The 22,625-nt window shown below is 44.8% G+C and overlaps 1 protein-coding gene across 2 annotated transcripts in view; it reads left to right on the top strand.

The window, feature by feature from the left end:
- The window catches only part of SPOCK3 (SPARC (osteonectin), cwcv and kazal like domains proteoglycan 3), a 570,427-nt gene that overhangs the window by 272,097 nt on the left and 275,705 nt on the right, over positions 1 to 22,625 (top strand). The gene's annotated exons all lie outside the window — the stretch shown is intronic.

The raw sequence follows: 22,625 nt of genomic DNA, 5'->3' as shown, positions 1-22,625 counted from the left end.
CATGTATGGGACCTCAGAATGAGTTCATCCTTGAGATGCTGCAGTTTGCCCTGACTAACAACTGCTTTGAATTCCTAGGGGTCTATTATAGACAAATACAAGGCACCTCTATGGGGGCCCCTTGGGCACCTTCCTACACATGTTTACATCTTGGTTATTGGGAAGAGGAAGTTGTTTATTGCTCTGAATCTTATCTAGACCATGCCAAATTGTGGCTAAGATTTATCGATGATGTCCTGCTGCTTTGGCAGGGGTCTGTCGAATCCCATGAAGGGTTTTTGAGCGAACTGAACGAAAACAGCCGTAATATACCCCCTAACATTTACCTACGACTTGAACGAAATTTCTTTTCTGGAACTCCTAATAAGGGTTGATGGAGACCATCTGTCCACGAAAACGTTTCGTAAAGCAACAGCAGCAAACACCCTTCTTGAGGCAACCAGCCATCATCCTAAGTCCTTGGTCAGAGGTATACCAACAGGGCAGTTTCTGAGAATTAGACGCAACTGCTCACTGGATCAAGACTATCAGGCTGAATCAAAGCAACTCTATAAAAGATTTAGAGAAAGGGGTTACCCGCATAGATCTTTAAAGAACTCAAGAAAACGAGCATCTGCAATTGACCAGAAAGAACTGCTAATACCAAAGAATGACCAAGATGCCAACAAGAGCCTTTCTGATCAAGTGAAAATCATCACCACGTTTGGTACACAGTGGGAAGATGTGCGAACGATCTTGACTAAACATTGGCACGTACTGACTCGAGCTCCCCAGATGGCTTCTATAGTTGGCCCTAAACCCTTCATGGTAGCAAGAAGAGCCAAAAATCTGACTGATGAACTCGTCAGATCTGAATATACCAGACCCAATCCACGCAATTGGCTCACGGACCTGCCTCCATTGCGAGGGATGTATGCTTGTGGAAAATGCCATATTTGCAGATTTGTAGATAGATCTGACTCATTTACAGATGCAACAGGAAGAAAGGTGTATCAAATTAAACATGTCATTAACTGCAATACTACACGAGTACTGTATATGCTGGAATGTTCCTGTCATAAACTGTATATAGGCAAAACAAAGCGTCCTTTAAAGGTCCGTATAGGGGAACATCTCTCAAGCATTCGTTCCCCAGATGACAATACCCCCATAGGAGAACACTTTTCAAAATATCACAATAGGGAAACAAACGGACTCAAAATTAAGGGATTCTATGCTTTAAAACTTCCAGTTAGAAGAGGTGACTACGACCTGATACTACTTCAAAAAGAAAAGGAGTGGATTTTTTGGCTGGGGACGCTCGCGCCAAATGGATTAAACACTGAGCTGAATTTACAGGTATTCCTGACTCCATAAGTTGATCTCCACTGAATTGATCGATTGTCAAAATATCATACTAAGCCTTTCTGATCAAGTGAAAATCATCACCACGTTTGGTACACAGTGGGAAGATGTGCGAATGATCTTGACTATACATTGGCACGTACTGACTCGAGCTCCCCAGATGGCTTCTATAGTTGGCCCTAAACCCTTCATGGTAGCAAGAAGAGCCAAAAATCTCACTGATGAACTCGTCAGATCTGAATATACCAGACCCAATCCACGCAATTGGCTCACGGACCTGCCTCCATTGTGAGGGATGTATGCTTGTGGAAAATGCCATATTTGCAGATTTGTAGATAGATCTGACTCATTTACAGATGCAACAGGAAGAAAGGTGTATCAAATTAAACATTTCATTAACTGCAATACTACACGAGTACTGTATATGCTGCAATGTTCCTGTCATAAACTGTATATAGGCAAAACAAAGCATCCTTTAAAGGTCCGTATAGGGGAACATCTCTCAAGCATTCATTCCCCAGATGACGATACCCCCATAGGAGAACACTTTTCAAAATATCACAATAGGGAAACAAACTGACTCAAAATTAAGGGGTTCTATGCCTTAAAACTTCCAGTAAGAAGAGGTGACTTCGACCTGATACTACTTCAAAAAGAAAAAGGAGTGGATTTTTCGGGTGGGGACACTCGCGCCAAATGGATTAAACACTGAGCTGAATTTACAGGTATTCCTGACTCCATAAGTTGATCTCCACTGAATTGATCGATTGTCAAAATATCATACTAAGCCTCAGTTTGTATAAATGTATCTATAGTCATATACTGCCACAAGATGGCAGCGGTGTAAAAACACTTTTTCCTTACAGCAGTCTGAATTCCCCTATGGGGTTAACATGACCATGTCTAGGCAGGAAGTGATGTAACAGGAAGTAGCTCACTGAGTGTCACTCTGCCTATAAAAGGATTCTGTCCATGCAAACACTTCACCCTGAAGAAACCCACGTCATAAGTGGGTGAAACGTGTTCCTGTCCTGTCCTGTCCTGTCCTGTCCTGTCCTGTCCTGTCCTGTCCTGTCCTGTCCTGTCCTGTCCTGTCCTGTCCTGTCCTCGCATGCCCTCTGCTGATATCATCACTCCTTAGCCCTCATCCTATCTCCGCAAACTGGAAATCCACAAACAACCAAAAACTGGAAGTAAATGGCCAGGCGGCCCCATGCTGGTTTTGAGTGGATAACATCCTGTGCGTGTCACCAGGACTAGGAATACAGAGATTTGCATCCTGCACACCTGTGGACCCCTGCAAAGGACTCTGGATTCACCACCTTGTCGCTGCTATTGAGGACCAATCTAATATCATCTAAACAGTGAGTCTCTTTTCAACTGGTATATCCAGCAAGCAATCACAGCCTGAACATTTAAACATTTTTTTTTTTTTGGAGGCTCTGTATTTTGACTCAGCTGACTATATTTTCCTATCCAATCTATATGTGATGCTATCTTTAATGTTTCATGGTGCTGAATGACTAACAGGCTTGTTGTGGATCTATTGTTTCTCCTTGACTCAAGTCGCATGCTTACATTACAGCGTGCTGCATTTTTTTTTTTTTAATATATATTATCTCTATGATTGACAGTGCTACATCCAGAAATCAAACCTGTCCTGTTCACTAACTATCAGGAATACTTTCTAGCCAGAATTGCATTTATTTGTCTGAGATAACCAATGCTTACTTTAACATTGTAAAGACTTAATGCAGCAACTCTATAGGCATATAGGGAGTCTGGAGGTCCATGGTTAAGCACAATACGGGTACCAACTTGGGCTACCAAGGTTTCCCGGAACTCACCTCGCCTCAACATATGTAAGCATTATATATTAAGTCACACTTAATGACTTGAGATGATTGACACATGTGGATGACTGGGATATGGCTGAGCTCATGGGCATGTGTTTTTAAGTGACAACGTTGTCAGTTTTTACCTTATGCTATCTCCTATTGTTTATGCTTTCCTTTCAATGATTAAAATGTTTTTCTACTAATTGTTCTAATAAAGTTATATCAGGTTAAACCGCAGTTTGTTCCGTGCTCAGTACTTTCCCTTCCTCCACATCTTTATACCTTAACCATATCTATATACTCATATCTCAATGCATCTATAGGTTCAGCTCCCACCTCTAACCTAACATATTAAGGCTCAGTCTCTCAACTTCCAAAAATCTACCTTCTTGCCTTCATGATTTACATTCACATTGTACAATTGCACTTTGCAAAGAATCCCAAATCAAATTCAAGATTATATATACCGTATTTATCGGCATATAACACGCACAGGCGTATAACACGCACATTCATTTTAAGAGGGAAGTTTCAGGAAAAAAATGTACATTTTAAATAAGGAACTTTGAAACAAAATAAGGGTCAGTGCCCATCTGCAGCCTGACCATTGCCATCAATGCAGCCTGATCAATGCCCATCTGCAGCCTCACCATTGCCATCAGTGCAGCAGCCTCGCCATTGCCATCAGTGCAGCAGCCTCGCCATTGCCACCAGTGCAGCAGCCTCGCCATTGCCACCAGTGCAGCAGCCTCGCCATTGCCACCAGTGCAGCAGCCTCGCCATTGCCACCAGTGCAGCAGCCTCGCCATTGCCACCAGTGCAGCAGCCTCGCCATTGCCACCAGTGCAGCAGCCTCGCCATTGCCATCAGTGCAGCAGCCTCGCCATTGCCATCAGTGCAGCAGCCTCGCCATTGCCATCAGTGCAGCAGCCTCGCCATTGCCATCAGTGCAGCAGCCTCGCCATTGCCATCAGTGCAGCAGCCTCGCCATTGCCATCAGTGCAGCAGCCTCGCCATTGCCATCAGTGCAGCAGCCTCGCCATTGCCATCAGTGCAGCAGCCTCGCCATTGCCTTCAGTGCAGCAGACTCACCATTGCTATCAGTGCAGCCTGATCGAACAGAACAGTGGTCCAATGGCGGCCCAGGAGACGGGGCTTCCTATTACAGAGGCCGCCAAATAAACAGGAGATTCTCACTGAATGTAATCTGACGGCGCTCATCCCACCCTGCTCCCTGTCCCTGTCCTGAGGCAGCTAAAATTGAAGTATTGGTGTAATACACGCACACGCTATTTGCACCCGATTTTCATGGTGAAAAAGTGAGTGCTATACGCCAATAAATACAGTGTGTATATATATATATATATATTTTTTTCCTAAAGTATTGGGACGCCTGCCTTTACACGCACATGAACTTTAATGGCTTCTCAGTCTTAGTCCGTAGGTTTCAATATTGAGTTGGCCCACCCTTTGCAGCTATAACAGCTTCATCTCTTCTGAGAAGGCTATCTACAAGGTTTGGGAGTGTGTCTATGGGAATGTTTGACCGTTCTTTCAGAAGCGCATTTGTGAGATCAGGCACTGATGTCAGACGAGAAGGCCTGGCTCGCATTCTCCACTCTAATTCATCCCAAAGATGTTCTATCAGTTTGAGGTCAGGACCAGGCAGGCCAGTCAAGTTTCTCTACTCCAAACTCGCTCATCTATGTCTTTATGGACCTTGCTTTGTACACTGGCCCAAATCATTTAGTGGAAGGGAGATTATGGTGTGGGGATGTTTTTCAGGGGTTGGGCTTGGTCTCTTAGTTCCAGTGAAGGGAACTCTTAAAGAGAAAGTAAACTTTCCTGGATTGTTTGTACCTATAGGTAAGCCTATAATAAGGCTTACCTATAGGTACTGTAAATATCTCCTAAACTTTGACGGTTTAGGGGATATTTACTGTATACGCAGCCGATGACGTCATCAGCGCATGCACTCTGAAGGAATGGCCACCCGTGCCATTTCTTCAGAGCCCTGTGCTGTACTGGCGGCTCCCACGGGCATGCACGGGAGTGATGTCATGCAGCTCCGGCCAGTCACACAGCCGGAGTCCGCGGACTTGGAAGGAAGATGGGCAAAGATGGATGTGGCCTGCAGCGGTGAAAATGAGGGCTTCGTTTGCAGTTAAGTTTCACATAATATCCTAGTATGCGATACATACTAGCACATTATACCTTTACTTTGCAGGTCAAAAAAAAAAAGAAAAAAAGAAGAGGCAGCATTTACTTCCTCTATAACCACTTGCCTACAGGGCACTTTCACCCCCTTCCTGCCCAGACCAATTTTCAGCTTTCAGCGCTCTTACACTTTGAATGACAGTTACTCAGACATGCAACACTGTACCCAAATGAAACTTTGGTTCTTTTTTTTCACACAAATAGAGCTTTCTTTTGGTGGTATTTAATTTACTAGTGGGTTTTTTATTTTTTGTGCTATAAATAAAAAAAGACTGAAAATTTCGTGAAAAAATGCCTTTTTCTTTGTTTCTGTCATAAAATTTTGCAAATTTAGTAATATTTCTTCATAAATTTTGGCCAAAATTTATACGACTACATATCTTTGGTAAAAATAACCCTAATTAGTGTATATTTGTTTTTTGTGAAAGTCTACAAGCTATGGTGCAAATCATTGAAAATTGATCACACCTGATGTACTGAAGACCTCTCAATTCTTGAGACACTAACAAGCCAGGAAAGTATAAATACCCACAAAATGACCCTATTTTGGAAAGCAGACACCCCAATGTATAATCTATGAGGCATAATGAGTCTTTTGAACTGTTCATTTTTTTCCAGAAGTTTTTGGAAAATGTGGGAAAAAAATGAAACCGCTTTTTTTTTTTTTTTGTCCACAAAGTTGTCCATTTGTAAGATATTTCCAACACATAGCATGTACATAGCAAAAATTACACCACAAAATACATTCTGCTACTCCTCCTGAGTATGGCGATTCCACATGTGTGAGACTTTTACACAGCCTGGCCACATACAGAGGACCAACATTGAAGTAACACCTTCAGGCGTTCTACAAGCATAAATTACACATCTCATGTCTCAACCACCTATTAAAGTTTTGAAGGCCCCGGAGCCCCAGGACAATGGAAACGCTCACAAAATGACCCCATTTTAGAAAGCAGACACCCCAACATATAATCTATGAGGCATAATGAGTCTTTTGAACTGTTCCTTTTTTTTCCAGAAGTTTTAGGAAAATGTGGAAGAAAAAATGAAAACACATTTTTTTTCCCACAAAGTTGTTCATTTTTAAGCTATTTCCAACACATAGCATGTACATAGCAAAAATGACACCCCAAAATACATTCTGCTACTCCTGAGTATGGTGCTACCACATGTGTGAGACTTTTTCACAGCCTGGCCACATACAGAGGCCCGTCAGTGAAGTAGCACCTTCAGGCGTTCTACAAGCATAAATTACACATCTAATTTCCTGACAACCTATTATTTTTGAAGGCCCTTATATTTCTAACACATAGCATTTACATACCAAAAATTACACTCCAAAATAAATTCTATTGAGGAAAGGGTAAAAAAAAAGTATTACCTGTGGTTTTAGTAGTGTCCCCAGAGGAGAGAATTGGTGCAGGCAGCAGGCAGGGATGTGCTTAGCAACAATAGTTATTATCCAGGCAGCAGGCAGGAATATTGTCTATAGTCAGCACAAGGATATCGTCAGCACAGCCAAAGCATTTGTCCATAGAAATTGTCCAGGCAGAGACAGCCAGCACAGCCATAATATTGGTCCTGGTACACCGTTACCTCCCTGCATTCATTATTGTACCGCTCTCCAGCCCTTCATAAACATACTGCCTCTTGCTACAGCTAATTATTTCCATAGTCCAGGTAGCTGGCAGATGTGGTCAGTTTATGCTGCAGGCAGGGGGATGGCGGCAGTAAGTCAGCAGCAGACTGAGGGCCGCAATCAGGTAAGACCTGTGCACAGGGGTAGAGGCTACCACCCACCCAAAACTCTATGAAGCCTCTGGACTCCAGAACCTAATCCAGAAATTCCGAATCGCGGAGACAACAAAAAATATAGTTTTCTCCATCCGGAAATACATTTCTGGAGCCCCTCACATGTGAGACCCCTGTGTCCTACAGTAGCAGGGCAACAGATCAGTCCAAGCGGTAGGCAAAAGCATAGTCCATAAAACAGGCCAGGGTCAGATGGTGTGCAAGCAGTCCAAGTGGTGGGCAGAAGCGTAGTTGGTAAAACAGGCCATGGTCAGTTCACATGTAAGCAGTCCAAACAGTAGGCAGAAGCGTAGTTGGTAAAACAGGCCAGGGTCAGTTCACATGCAAGCAGCCCAAACGGTTGGCAGAGGCATAGTCAAAAAACAGGACAGGGTCAGTTCATGTAGAAGGCAGTGGCATGGTTATTTGAGGAAGCATGGGAAATGATCAGCACAGATGATGAAAATGGGGAAATTGTTAAGAATATGGGCTAATATTTTAGGGATGTGTGATAGTCTGAAGCATTCACTAATGCAAAGGCCGGGTTCAGAGTGACACTGGGGACAATGGTAGCTGGTATCTCTTCGAAATCCGTTATTGCTGCATACTCTACATCTTTTTTGGCATCTTCGGCCTGCTTCAGATGGTGGAATGTGGTCCGGGAAGTGGCGTTCATGAAGTCGGCTAACAGCATCAGAGCGAAGGTTTTCTGGGGGGGTCTTTGATGGTGGATGAGGGACGTGACAACTTCTTCTATGAATTTCAGGAAGTGGGCAGGGCTTTCGGTGGATTTGGTTTAAATTATGTAGGCATTATACATGGCCAAATGAATTAAATAGAGTGCTACTTTCTTGTACCAGAAACAGGACCTCCTTATTGCTAAATAGGGCTGAAGCATTTGGTCGTTGAAATCCACCCCCCCATGTACAGATTGTAATCTTGTACACATTTTGGCTTTACAATGGGACCTCGTCTTCTCTGAACTTCAACTGTAGTGTCGTCATGGATGGTGGACATCATGTACACATTCCTGGTATCCTTCCACCTCAAGGCCAGCACTTCGTTGCATCCTAAAGTTGCCCTTTCTCCCCTTCGCAATTTCTTATTTGCTATGGCTTGTGGGAAGCCCTTCCTATTCTTTCTGGAGGTTCCACAGGACAGGGTTTGTGCAAGGTATAGGTGTTTGAAAAGGGGCAGGCTTTTGTAGAAGTTATCCAGGTATATGTGGTAACCTTTCTTTAGCAGTGGGTATGCCAGGTCCCATACAATTTTACCAGTTGTGCCCATGTAGGCCAGGCACCCAGGGGGCTGGAGCTGGGAATCTCTTCCTTTGTATATGCAGAACGCATACAGATATCATGTGACTCTCTCACAAAGCTTATAAAATGTCACTCCGTATTTGGCCCTTTTGCTAGGAATGTATTGTTTTACTCCTAGCCGGCCTGAAAAGGGTACCAGGGACTCATCTACACATATATGCTTATCGGGGACATAGAGTTCTGCAAATCATTGGGAAAAGAAATTAATGAGTGGGCGAATTTTATATAATTTATCGTAATTTGGATGATTGCGAGGAGGGCACTGGGTGTTGTCACTGAAATGAAGAAAGTGCATTATCATCTTGTATCATCTGGACATTACAGAAGAATAAATGGGCATGTGGTGAATGGGGTGGGTAGACTAAGAGGCATGTCCTTCATTTTTTTTTTTTTTGTAAGCTCCATGTTTATAGTGAGGCCCATAAACATTTTGAACTCATTCAGAGTCAAATCCTTCCACTCTAATGGACGGGCGTATGAAGATTGGGGGTTGTTGGCAATATGCTGCTGGGCATATAAATTGGTCTGGTCCACCATGAGTTGCAGCAAAGTGTTGGGCAAAAATAAATGAAAACAATCAATTTCAGAAAAATTTTGGGTATTGGCCTGCGCACCTGGCTGTGCGGTGAAAGGGGGAATTCTTGCTGATTCTGAGTCGGAAGGCAGCCATGTTGGATTGGCAAGACCATCTGGGAGATATGTAGTGGCTCTGGCTCTTGGGAGATGTGGCACTCCAGTGCTGGTAGTTGAAGTTCCTGTGCTGGCATTTGGGCATGATGCTGCGGAAGTGCTGGTACTGGGCATTTCTTGTAGCCTTTTGCTTGCGGTAGCTCTGGTACTGGGCCTTTGGTTTTGGGGTCTATTGCTGGCAGCAGCTCTGGTACTGGGCCTGTGAATTTAATCCTGGAGTATATTGCTGGTGGCCGCCTGGTTTCCAGAGCGGCGTGCTCTTTTAGGAGGGATCCATTCTTCCTCTAATTCATTTGCCGATCCACTACTATCGATCGGTTCAAATGCTGAATTTGATTCACAATCGGAATTGGCATTTTAATCTGATGAGAACTCCCCGCTGCTCTCATCAGTCATGGAAAGGATCTGGAATGCCTCCTCACTTGTATATAATCTTTTGAACATTTTTTCTGATGGGTTGTGCGACGGGTGACAAATGAGGGTTACTGATGGGCGACAGGTGATGGGTGACAGGTGACGGTCACTGGGTGACAGGTGACGTGTGACAGTCACTGGTGTGTGACAGGTGATGGGTGACAGTCACTGATGGCAGTCTCTAATGGTGACCGGTGCACTTTATGGGACTGATAGGTGACAGATGAGGGTCTTGGATGGGTCACTGATGGCGGTCACTGATGACAGTCACTGGCGATGGTCACTGATGGGTGACAGGTGCACCGCTGAAGGCAGTCTCTGACGGTGAAAGGTGCACTTTGTGGGCACTGATGGGTGACAGGTGCACTTTGTGGGCACTGATGGGTGACAGGTGCACTTTGTGGGCACTGATGGGTGACAGGTGCACTTTGTGGGCACTGATGGGTGACAGGTGCACTTTGTGGGCACTGATGGGTGACAGGTGCACTTTGTGGGCACTGATGGGTGACAGGTGCACTTTTTTAAGCACTGATGTGGTGACTGTTGGGTGACAGGTTCTCTTTGTGGTGTTGGTGCAGTACACACACAGATCCGTCACTCACTGCTCCTGGCTCTTCTCTCCTCACACTGGAAACGGTGTATGAGGAGAGAAGAGCCGGTAACAGCTAGTAACCGGTCTTTGTTTACATTTAGTGATCGGCTGCGAATGGATCACACGTGGTAAACAGCAGCCAACCATTCGCACTCCCAATTGCGCGCATGCGCGGTATAAAGCGGGGAATACCCCTTTGTGGTCGGCCATGACGTAATCTCCTAATGGCTTTCCACCCCTGTCGGTGACGCACGCATGCCCTGTGTGAATCAGCCGCCGTCAAAAGACGGCGGCCCAGAACAAGAGCCGCACCGCTCCGCCGTCATATGATGGTGGGCGGGCAGCAACAGGTTAAGGTGTCAGCATACCAAGTCATTTTGGACAATTTCATGCTACTTTGTGAAAACAGTTTGGGGATTGCCCCTTCCTGTTCCAACATGACTGCGCACCAGTACGCAAAGCAAGGTCCATAAAGACATGGATGTGCAAGTTTGGGGTGGAGGAACTTTACTGGCCTGCACCTCAACCTGATAGAACACCTTTGGGATGAATTAGAGCGGAGACTGCGTGCCAGTTCATGTGTGTGTAAAGGCAGGTGTCCCAATACTTTTGGCAATATAGTGTGTATATATACTGTAAGTAATTCATGCAATATTGTACAAATAAATAAAAAAATTGCTGTGTCCACTAAATATATAAAGACAGCAAAAGAGAATATTTATTGTCAAGTGGTACAGTATATTACAACGGTATTATGTCAGTCTACTAAGGAGCTTGCCATAAATAGTTTATACTGTATGTACTCTTTAAAAAAACAAGATATGTAAAAAGGGGAAACTAATACTGGAAACATGAAGAAAATTACATTTAATAAATACTTTGAAAAATAAATGATTATTTGCACAAGGATACAATAAATTGGCACTTGTATAGAAATTCACAAAGTTTGGCATAGAGAGAGAGTACTTAGTTAATAGGTACCCGCTCCCAATTCCTCTCAGATCACTTTTCCCGTAGCCAGAGGCGTAGCTTAAAGCTTGTGGGCCCTGATGCAAAAGTTGACTTGGGCCCCCCACTACCACACACCACTTCCACCGTGTTTGCAGATACATCCACCGCACGCCAAGATACTCAAAGTGGCTTAAGAGTTTTGAGTTCCCAGTGTTCCTCCTTACATTAGAGGACAGGGATTGCCCCTGGAGAATCAGAGGACAGGGATCAGAGAATCCCAGCTAGTGACTAGAAGACACTGAGCGGTGTCTTACCTCACCAGTGACATCGGTCACATTGTGGCTACAGGACGGCACTCTTCTCCTCTTAACTCGCTGAGCTCGGTTACCATCCCATGTTGCCAGCACACAGCACAGACACTTCCCCATCCTGGGCTGTTCTCACCCCGTGCTCCTCTCTATTCAGGAAATGGCTCACAGCTTCTCCCCAGCCAATGGGAACAGAGGGGTGTGGATTGTGGAAGCCCAGTACTGGAGCGTGGCTGTTGGGCCCTAGGGAAGATCGGAGCTGGACTTTGTAGAAGATATGATGATATGACAGGGAGGCTGCAGGGGCCCCCTGGAGTTAGGGGTGGGGTTGCGATTGTGACCCCCTGCAACCCCTTATGCTACGCCCATGCCCATAGCCTTTGGGACATGTCACATGTTCCAGAAAGCTTTAGGGCCATTCACAAGGTGCGACTCACGCATGTGCAGTGGGAAGCCGCAAGGAGTCAGATCCGGCTTCCCACGGTAAGCATGCCGGCGCTGGGGACCCGAAGACCGGCAAAGAACCGGCCTGGGTGAGGACGGCACTGAATCCCTGGAAAGGTAGGTGTCCTTTTATTAAAAGTCAGCAGCTACAGTATTTGTAGCTTTTGACCTTTTTCTTTCTTTCTAGGATGAACAACTTCTTTTAGGTTATGGTTTAGAGGGTTAAGGGATAGTGTAGGTTAAGTGGTATTAAACCCAGAAACAAAAATGTATTAAATTGCAGCTCACCAGTTCTTAAATCTGGTGGCTGCATTTGTTTCCTTTTTTTAGGCTTTTTTTCCTTCTTCTGGCCAGTAAATCTGTTATTGTTCAACTTTCTTTAACAGACCATGTTGTCCAGACAAAGTAGCGGTTGAAGGGTTGCGAGAAACCATTTAACACTGACAGTATTCCTACCGTCCTTTATCCTAAAAGGAAAAAAAAAACAGTTTGCTGTAACTGCTTATAAAGTGTTAGCTGGAGTTTGGCATCTGTTGTTCATCAAGCCCTTCTAAACCTGCTAGTCTGACACTACTCTCTAGTCTAACCTCTCCCCAGACTGGAAATGCAGCTGTCCAAAGGCATCTGCTTTACTACTTCATGCAGAATGCAGACACCCTTAAGCCTCATACACACGATCAGATTTTCGTCTGGGAATTGTGTGATGACAGACTGTTGACCTAAATTCTGACCATTAGTACGTTCCATCAGACAATTGTTGGCCAACTTTCCGCCAACAAATGTTGGATGGCAGGCTAGTAAATTAACGGTCTGTTGTCAGATTTTCGTATCCTTTGTACACAAGTTCGTCATACAAAAGTCCAAAGTACAAACACGCATGCTCGGAATCAATGCTCACCAAACACAACATTAGCAGAAGGTGCCCAAAGGGTGGGGCTCAAGAGCTGAAATTCCACGTAGTATGTCACTACGTTCGTGTTTATTGGCCGACAATTGTGTACCGTTTGTATGCAAGACAAGTTCACGGCATACGCCCTTCGGACAAAAGTCTGGCGCTTTGTCTGCAGAAAATCTGATCGATTAAGTATTCGTAAGCTGCAATTTAATACCTTTTTTGTTTTAACGCCGCTTTAGACCCTGTTCGCACTTGAGCATTTTGCCGATCAAAGCTTAACGCTCAATTGCTCGGCAAGCAAAATCCCATTCATTTCAATGTCCCCTGTTCACACTTGAGCATTTTGTCGCCTGTAACAAAACGCCTGTCGCTCAAAAAAGTACAGATTCGAGTGTTTTTGCTCTCATAGACTTCAATGGGAAACGCCTGAAAAGTGAGAAATTTGCGTTTTTTTTTTTTTTTCAGGTGTTTTCAGCTGAAGCAACAGCTCCTCTCCCCTTTTCTAGCATCACTCCACACCTTACACAGGTTTCTATTGGCTACAGCAAAAACGCCTTAATGAAAGCCTGAAAAAAATGCCTATAATATTTGCAAATCTGCTAAAAAAAACACGTAAAAACTCCTGAAAAAAACACTGAAAAAACGCCGGAAAATGCTCAGCTCAAGTGTGAATGTAGCCTTAAGGATTTATGTAAATACAATATCTCACAAAAGTGAGTACACCCCTCACATTTTGGTAAATATTTTATTATATCTTTTTATGTGAAAACACTGAATAAATGACACTTTGTTACAGTGTAAAGTAGTGAGTGTGCAGCTTGTATAATAGTGTAAATTTGTTGTCCCCTCAAAATAACTCAACACACACCTATTAATGTCTAAACCGCTGGCAATAAAAGCAAGTACATTCCTAAGTGAAAATGTCCAAATTGGGCCCAATTAGCCATTTTCCCTTGTAACACTAACGAGTCATGTGACTTGTTAGTGTTACAAGGTCTCAGGTGTGACTGGGGAGAATCGCTCTCACTCTCAAGTACTGGTCACTGGAAGTTCAACATGGCACCTCATGGCAAAGAACTCTCTGAGGATCTGAAAAAAGAATTGTTGCTCTACATAAAGAAGGCCTAGGCTATACGAAGATTGCCAAGACCCTGAAACTGCAGCACAGGACAGGTTACACTCAGAACAGGCCTCGCCATGGTCGCCCAAAGAAGATGATTGCAAGTGCTCAGCATCATATCCAGAGGTTGTCTTTGGAAAATAAACGTATGAGTGCTTCCAGCATTGCTGCAGAGGTTGAAGGGGTGGGGGGGCCAGCCTGTCAGTGCTCAGACCATACGCCGCACACTGCATCAAATTGGTCTGCATGGCTGTAGTCCCAGAAGGAAGCCACTTTTAAAGATGGTGCACAAGAAAGCCTGCAAACAGTTTGCTGAAGACAAGCAGACTAAGGACATGGATTACTGGAACCATGTCCTGTGGTGTGATGAGAGCAAGATAAACTTATTTGGTTCAGATGGTGTCAAGCGTGTGTGGCGGCAACCAGGTGAGGAGTACAAAGACAGGTGTGTCTTGCCTACAGTCAAGCATGGTGGTGGGAGTGTCATGGTCTGGGTCTGCATGAGTGCTACCGACACTGGGGAGCTACAGTTCATCGAGTGAATCATGATTACCAACATGTACTGTGACATACTGAAGCAGAGCATGATCTCCTCCCTTCGGAGACTGGGTCGCAGGGCAGTATTCCAACATAACGACCCCAAACACACCTCCAAGACCACCACTGCCTTGCTAAAGAAGCTGAGGGTAAAGGTGATGGACTGGCCAAGCACGTCTCCAGACCTAAACACTAATGCCGCGTACATACGATCGGACTTTCTGGCATACTTGGTCCGGCACACTTTCCAACAGACTTTGTCCACCAGGTGCGCCGGACTTTAAAACGGACGGACTTGCCCACACACGACCGGACTTTCCGGCGGGCTATGTCCGCCTGTCTTTCCGACGGACTTTCGCCGGAGTTACGGTGGACTTTCAGAATGAACGGACTTGCCCACACACGGACAAGTCCGTTCATTTTGAACGTAACTCAGGTACGACGGGACTAGAAAAGGAAGTCAATCTTGCCGCTTTTATCGGCGAGATTGACACCTTGCGAGCCCCGTCGCGGGTCATACCAGGCCCTTAGGGTCTGGTATGGATTTTGGGGGGGACCCCACGCCGTTTTTTCGGCGTAGGGGGTTCCCTTTATAACCCACACCAGACCTAAGGGCCTGGTATGCCCCGCGCTCGCCACAATAGGAAAATTTGTTTTTCCTATTGCAGCGAGCGCGAAATGCAATACCCTACCCTTGCGTCGTATCTGGTCCATTGGACCAGCATACAGACGAGCGGGCTTTCCATCGGACCAGCACACAGACGAGCTGACTTTCCGCCAGAAACTGAGTCCGACAGAAAGATTTAAAACATGTTTCAAATCTAGGTCCAGCGGCCTTTTGGGAAAAAGTCCGCTGGAACCTACACACGGTCGGATTGTCAGGCGGACTCTGGTCCGCCGGACCAAGTATGCCGGAAAGTCCGCTCGTGTGTATGCGGCATTAGTTTGGAGCCCTTTGCTGTCCTCTTACACCCAAGAATGACAAATCTAATATATTACTCATTACCATCATAATCGGTAGAAGTGGTGAGTGCATTCGTTTTTTAGCTTTTTTTTAAGTACAGGAAAAATATCTGTTGATCCAGCCAGAAATCCAGTTCTTGTAAATTTCTGTGCACTGAAGTGAACGCCCAGAATTACAGAACACCGTATGCAATGGAGAGGGGAGTATGGCTGTAGTCCTGCTCTGCTGTAAATACAGTACAAAGAGTGAATTTTGTCATTCTAATGCCCCGTACACACGGTCAGACATTGATCGGACATTCCGACAACAAAATCCTAGGATTTTTTCCGTCGGATGTTGGCTCAAACTTGTTTTGCGTACACGGTCGCACAAAGTTGTCGGAATTTCCGATCGCCAAGAACGCGGTGACGTCAACCACGTATGACGAGACTAGAAAAGGCCATTTCAGAACCAAGCGCGGCACCCTTTGGGCTCCTTTTGCTAATCTCGTGTTAGTAAAAGTTTGAGAGACGATTCGCGCTTTTTCAGACTCATGGCTTTCAGATCGTTTTCTGCGGTTCAGTTTGTGCTTGTGGGTTTGTATCTGCTCTTCAGTGCATGCAAGCAAGCTACACATGACTTTCATTTAGTCATTGTGTTCTTGTTCGTTCGTTCGTTGCTGTTTTTCAGGTCGCTCTTCACAGGCCTTGCTGTTCTTCAGTGCGTTCTGTTACTTCGTTCTGAGCAGCCGACCGTTTTCTAGCCATGTTGCGTATACGTACTCCTCATAGAGTTCGTGCTGTGCGGGGGCTTGGTGTTGGGGTCCTAACCTTGACACAAGTCCAGTCCATGAACAGGGTGGGGAGGAGTTCATGGACCAAGAATTGGTTGCTCCAGCGTGACCAGTTCTCTCAAATGCCTTTGCTCCGTGAGATCTGTGAGAATAATCCTGATGATTTCAGGAACCTTCTCCGGATGGCGGACCCCGTGTTTCACCGTTTGTTGGCTTTGCTGACCCCCTATATCAGCAGGCAGGATACCTGCATGAGGCAAGCCATCACTCCGGAGCAGAGGCTCGTTGCCACCCTGCGGTACTTGGCGATGGGGAGAAGCCTGCAGGACTTGAAGTTCTTAACAGGCATCTCCCCCCAGGCTCTGGGGATCATTATCCCAGAGACCTGTTCTGCCATCATCCAGGTGCTGCAGAAGGAGTATATGAAGGTAAGATTTTTATCCTTTATTATCACATTTTATTGTATTTATTGTTTGATAATGTATTGTATTTCTTTCCTCATTCCCTAATTACCATGATTGGAATAGGCTGTGAATGTCCCCTTTGTCCTCATTCATGCTGGATTTTTATCTATTTTTTTTTTTTTTGTCCTTCTTACATATTTGCCTTCACTTACCTCCCCAGCATGGTCTCCTGGCCCTATATTCACCTCATGTAGTCGCCTAACAATGTATTTTGTCAGCTCCATAGTAGTGTTTTACCCCAAACACCCCCTAAAATGTTTTAAAATGTGATTGGTGCTTTAAATTCAGGCAGAGTGCCAGAGGCTTTTTTGTTGGGGCATCCCCAAATGATTTTTAACCCTCCCTCCCCCCAACTGCTAAGTCAGCTGATACCAATTCTCTATCTATCCACAATCATCTATCTGCTGACTTTGCCAAACCCATACACACTATACCCATCTCTTTTGTGCTCAGATGTATGGATGAATTCCCCAAAGCATGTAGTGCAAGGGCCTGCCTGTATACTTTCAAATGGTACTGTTTAAAGTTTTTGTATCCTATTATCTTGATAGGTAATAGCAGAATGTATAAATGTGCTGAAATGTGTACAGTGTGTATTTATATCTTTGTATTATGACACTTCTTACCTGTCCAGTGGGCTGCCAATAGTGTAACTAAGGAGGGGCTGTTCAAAGTAATACCCATTATTTAGGCATTCATCTCTCAATGAAGTGGAGAGGGTTACCTGTCCAAGAGCCCCCCCCTATAATGTTAGAAATGGCCCATGAGAGGGGGTGGGGGGGGAATCTGATATGTGTACCTTATACTTTGGTGTTTACAAATTCCCATTAATAAATGTTATCTTGATGTTGGCCAAGAAGGTTTGTGTCTAATCTGCTTTCCATGTTTTAATGTGCAAAAAGACTAATTTTTATTTTTTTTTCCTCCACAGTTTCCTTCCACGCCACAGGAATGGCAGACTGTGGCCTCCCACTTTTCCCAGCAGTGGGACTTTCCTAACTGCGGAGGGGCAATTGATGGGAAACACGTCCACATCATCCCACCACCCAACTCAGGGTCATACTATTATAATTATAAAGGGTTCAATAGTATTGTGATGTTGGCGGTGGTGTCGGCTAATTATGAGTTCCTGTATGTGGACGTGGGGAAGAATGGCCGGATGTCCGATGGTGGAGTCATCGCCCAGACGGAGTTTTACAGGCGTCTCCAGAATGGCAGCTTGGACTTGCCACCTCCAGAAGAGAATGTGGAAGGACTCCCATTCGTCTTCGTTGCGGATGTAGCATTTGCGCTGGGGGACCACCTTATGCGGCCATTCCCGATGAGGACCCTCACCCCGGACCAGAGGGTTTTTAATTACCGGCTGGCCAGAGCCAGAAGAGTGGTGGAGAACACATTTGGAATCATGGCCAGCCGGTCCCGCCTATTTCTTACACCCATCCATATGGCGGAGTATAAACTGAATCATATAATCCTTGCGTGCTGTGTTCTGCATAACTTTTTACTGTAACATTCTGCCAACTATGCTGGCTCAGTTGGGCCTGAGGCCGGAATTATAAATGAACCAACCCTGACGGCGCTTGAAAGTGGCCTTCCTGGCTTGCCCTCCCTGAGTGCCCGTGATGTCCGGCTAAGATACCTTGAGTTCTTTGCAGGTAGGGGGGCCATCAATAAGCCAGACAATTTGTGAAACCTTGATCAAATAAAATAAAAAAATTAAGCAAATCTTTGACATTTACTGCTTATGTTTGTTTTAACTGACCCTGACCGAAATGTGGTGAGTCCTGAAAATGGCATGATTGTGTAACCTTATACAAAGCACTGTTGGGTGTTATTTACTAAAGGCAAATACATTTTGCACTACAAGTGCATTTGAAAATGCACTGAAACTGCACTTGTAGTGCACAGTGGATTTGCCCTTAGGAAATAACACCCATTGTCACAGAAAGCAGCAATTACATCACCACAAAAGTGTTGTAGCGTTGAGACAATAATCCACACATTCTTGACTAACAATCTTTTTAATACCTGCACAATCACATGTGCATTTAGAAAAGGTTTTTAAAACAAACCAACCTGTTTGTTGTATAACAATTTTTGGGGTGGCATTATCAAAAATAGAAATGTCCATTTAAGATAAAACAGGCATGTTTCAAAACAACAAGAAAGACACAAATCTTGAACTTACAAAGTTCACATTAGGTAGAACTTGAAGGCAATATCAGACATGAGTATTTATGAACTGTGTTTGATGTTGCGTTCAGATGGGGTGAAGTCACCCCAGGAAAAGCCAAATTTTGAAGATGCACACCAATTTACGAATGTCAACATGTGCTAGCTGTCATCACGGGGGATCTAGGGACGTGTTTTGGGGGAGCAACCCCTTCCTCTCAGCTACTTTATTATTGAGGAATGGGTTGCATCCCCAAAACGCGTCCATTGATCTCCGGTGATGGCAGATAGCACATGTTGACATACTGTGTGCATCCTCAAAATTTGGCTTTTCGAAAAATCGCTAAAACATTTTTAACATTGTAGCACACAAAAAACCAAGGAATTTGTAGGGGTTTTAAACTCTCCCCAAAACATCAATGATGTTATTATTTTTTTGAAAAACATCACTGATGTTTTTTTTGAGGTTTTCCAATGCTAAATTACACCCCATGATCTCCCTGATCAGGATCTGTGCACTTTCCGAGGTGAAATGCCCTGGATCCACAACATCACGATCACCTAAAAAGATAGAAAACAAAAAAAAAAACATGTATTATAAATATGCCGGCATCCATCTCTTACCTGAGCCTGTGGTCGCAGACACTCACCTGTTGTGACTAGTTCCACCACGTCTTCCTCCTCCTGCTCTTCTTGTGTTGGGGGTATTTCCCCTTCTTCCCGAGGTGGGGGGTCTCTGGTCTCCTCGGATGAGGGGTGTCCTCCGAGTCTTTTCTCCCCTATGTAAAACAAAAATGGTATACTTAGCACACAGGTATTTGATGGCAGAAATATAAATATGAAACATTGCTTGGAAGTGGAGTACAATTGTCTATTTTGGCAGAGTTCCAAGATGTAGAATTTTTAGTGTCCTTTGTCAAGCTTCAGTACTTTACCTATTTGGTACAGGCTTCACATATGGAGACACCCCTAGAGTATACACTGGAGCACCTGTGCGGGCCCCCTAATAAAAAGTGTGTTCTTGTGTCCCACACTAGTGCTCCAGCGTCCAGATGTGCAAACAGCTGCTGAGTGTCCTCTCCTTACACAGAATCTAGTTTGCATTTCATTCTAGTAACAAACACATCTACACAACCAAATTATTTTCATACAAGTAGGCCCTAAAAAATGTGGGCAAATGCATATGGCCAAAACAATGGTGTTTTATAGGCCGAGAAGAAAAATGTTTGATACGAACGAATAATGTGCCCATGAACATGAAAGTTGCCATTTTAAACTGTACAACACTTAAGAAAAGCACATGGAGCAGCACGAACGTAATAAAGACAAAAAGAATAGGAACACAGCACAACTACTTACTTTTTTGCAGCACTCTCCGGATCTTTCTGTACTGCTCGTGCTCTCTTAATTTGAGGTCCGACATCCGCTTCCTGAGCTGATCTTTCGATCGACGTACCCCGAAATTCCGGTGCAGACTTTTGACCACTTTGACCACTTTCGCCATGATCTTGGCCTTTCGGACATTGGGGTTGGGGTAAGGTCCATACTTCCCGTCATAGTCGGCCTTCTTCAGGATGTCGACCATCTCCAATATCTCCCCAAAGGACATATTTGAGGCCTTAAGTCTTCTCCTTCTGGCTCGGGATGTTTCCGGATCCGGGCTTTCCTCCTCCTCCTCCTCCTCGAAAGAACGTCAGGGGCGGGCGGAGTTACACGCATGCGCAGTGTGTATAAAGCGTAACACGTGTGCGTAGTACGTACGATCTGTGAGTGGAGGAAGGAGCATCTGAGGCGCCGATCGTGAGAACGAAGGTAAGATCTAAACTTGGGCCTATACTGCTTCTAAATTGAAGCCTATATGTAACAAGATTATGAGAGTTTGGCCTGACATTAGGGTTTGTCTTGTGTTGTGTCTTGCAGAGAAAATGGATGGCTTCAACGACCACAATTTTCCTCCCCCTGTTCATAGACAAATACAGGGAGCTGCCCTGTCTGTGGCAGGTGAGACACCCCCATTACAACAATAAACAAAAGAGGCAGGCAGCGCTGGAGAAACTGCTGGAGTTGGTGACACCGGTGGTCCCCACGGCAAACATCCCCTATTTAAAAACCAAAATTGGTGGCCTGAGGAGCACTTATCTTAGAGAGCGCAAGAAGGTCACAGATTCCCAGAGATCAGGAGCTGGAGCAGATGACATTTATGTCCCCAGGCTGTGGTACTATGAGAGACTGTGATTTCTGTCAGACCACACTGAAGTCAGGGAATCCCTCTCTATTCTTCCTTCCACCCCAGCTGAGGCTTCCGATGTCCAACCTGGGCCTTCCAGCCAGGAAGAAGTGGAAGAGCCCAGCTTGAGCCAGGTATAGCATTCTTCTACAGATTTCTGGTCAATAAAGAAATTATGTTTACTAGATGTTATTATTGATCACTAATTGCTGATTGAAAAAAGTGTTTTACATATCAATAGACAGTAGTGGGCACAAAAAATTGGGACAAGAATGAAAAATGCTGGGCTCAGAAGGATAGTCTGTTATATTTGTTAACATTCAATTTGCAACAGTCAGGAGGTCAAAATTGTGTGTGATTGATGAATAAAAAACTAAAACTATGTCCCTTTTTCATACACAAGAAGACCTCAGCCAGGAGGAGGCTGTGGAATGTGGCAACCAGGAGGAGGCGGGGCTAAGTTGCAGCCAGGAGGAGGCGGGGCTAAGTGTCAGCCAGGAGAAGCCTGGGACAAGTCGAAGCCTGACCGAATCGCAGGTTCCTCCCCTCCGCCTTCCATACAAAAGAGCGAGGAAGGCGACTCACATGCAGGATTCAGCGCTCAGGCTCATTCAGGAGGCTTCTGCATCCCTCAGAGCCTTACCCACACCTGAAGAGGCCTTTGCCTGCATGGCTGCCACCAAACTGCAGGGCATGCAGGAGGGTCAACGCAAACTATGTGAGGACCTTCTTTATAAAGTCCTAAGTAAGGGGGTGAGTGGTGAACTAACACCCAATACCCACCTGAGTGAGTTGGCCCTTCCTCCTCCTCCTCCTGCCCCAACTCCACCACCAGAGCCACAGCGTGGAAGGAAGCGTGGAAGGAAGACCAGAAAGTGATGGCCCTGGGTTCAGTCTGGTCTGACAAAAGATGCAGTCTCTTGTATGACCACAGCCTGGGGACACAGATGTCATCTGCTGCTTTCCGGATCTCTGGGACTTCTGGACCAGACTGCACTCCCATAGATATGGACTCCTCAGGCCACCAATTTTGTTGGAAAATAGTTGATGTGTGCCCTGGGGGTCCAAGGCTTCACCCATTTCTGCTGTTTCTCCAGTGTTGCCTCCATCTTTGTTTAGTTGTGAGCCCTTAATAAATGAAATTTTTGTTCAATTATACTCTCCTATGTGTGTTTGCATTCAAAAAGGACAGTTTGTTTATGAGGAGGCAGGTACATTTCAAAAATACAATGTGAAATTAACAAGGGACACCAACACCAAGCAATCTCCTACAGATTCTCCTACAGATTATAAATAATACAAGATATCAATGGTGTTGTGGTAACTTGACACACAAAACACACACAAAAATATTATAGAGTAAAACACAACAAAAACAATAAAAACACAGCCTTGAAAAACAAAACAAACCCCCAAAAAATACAAAACCAGCCTGGAAGAAAACAAAAAAAATTACAAACAACCAAAAACTAATTTGGTCAGATGTGGCAAATCTAAATATATTGAGGTAATCCCAATAATTAATACAGAAAGATGTTTGTGAGAAGTCTGTGTGAATATGAG

This window comes from Aquarana catesbeiana, linkage group LG01 (assembly GCF_042186555.1).
Source record: "Aquarana catesbeiana isolate 2022-GZ linkage group LG01, ASM4218655v1, whole genome shotgun sequence".
NCBI lineage: Eukaryota > Metazoa > Chordata > Amphibia > Anura > Ranidae > Aquarana > Aquarana catesbeiana.
This window is presented reverse-complemented; position numbering and strand designations above follow the sequence as displayed.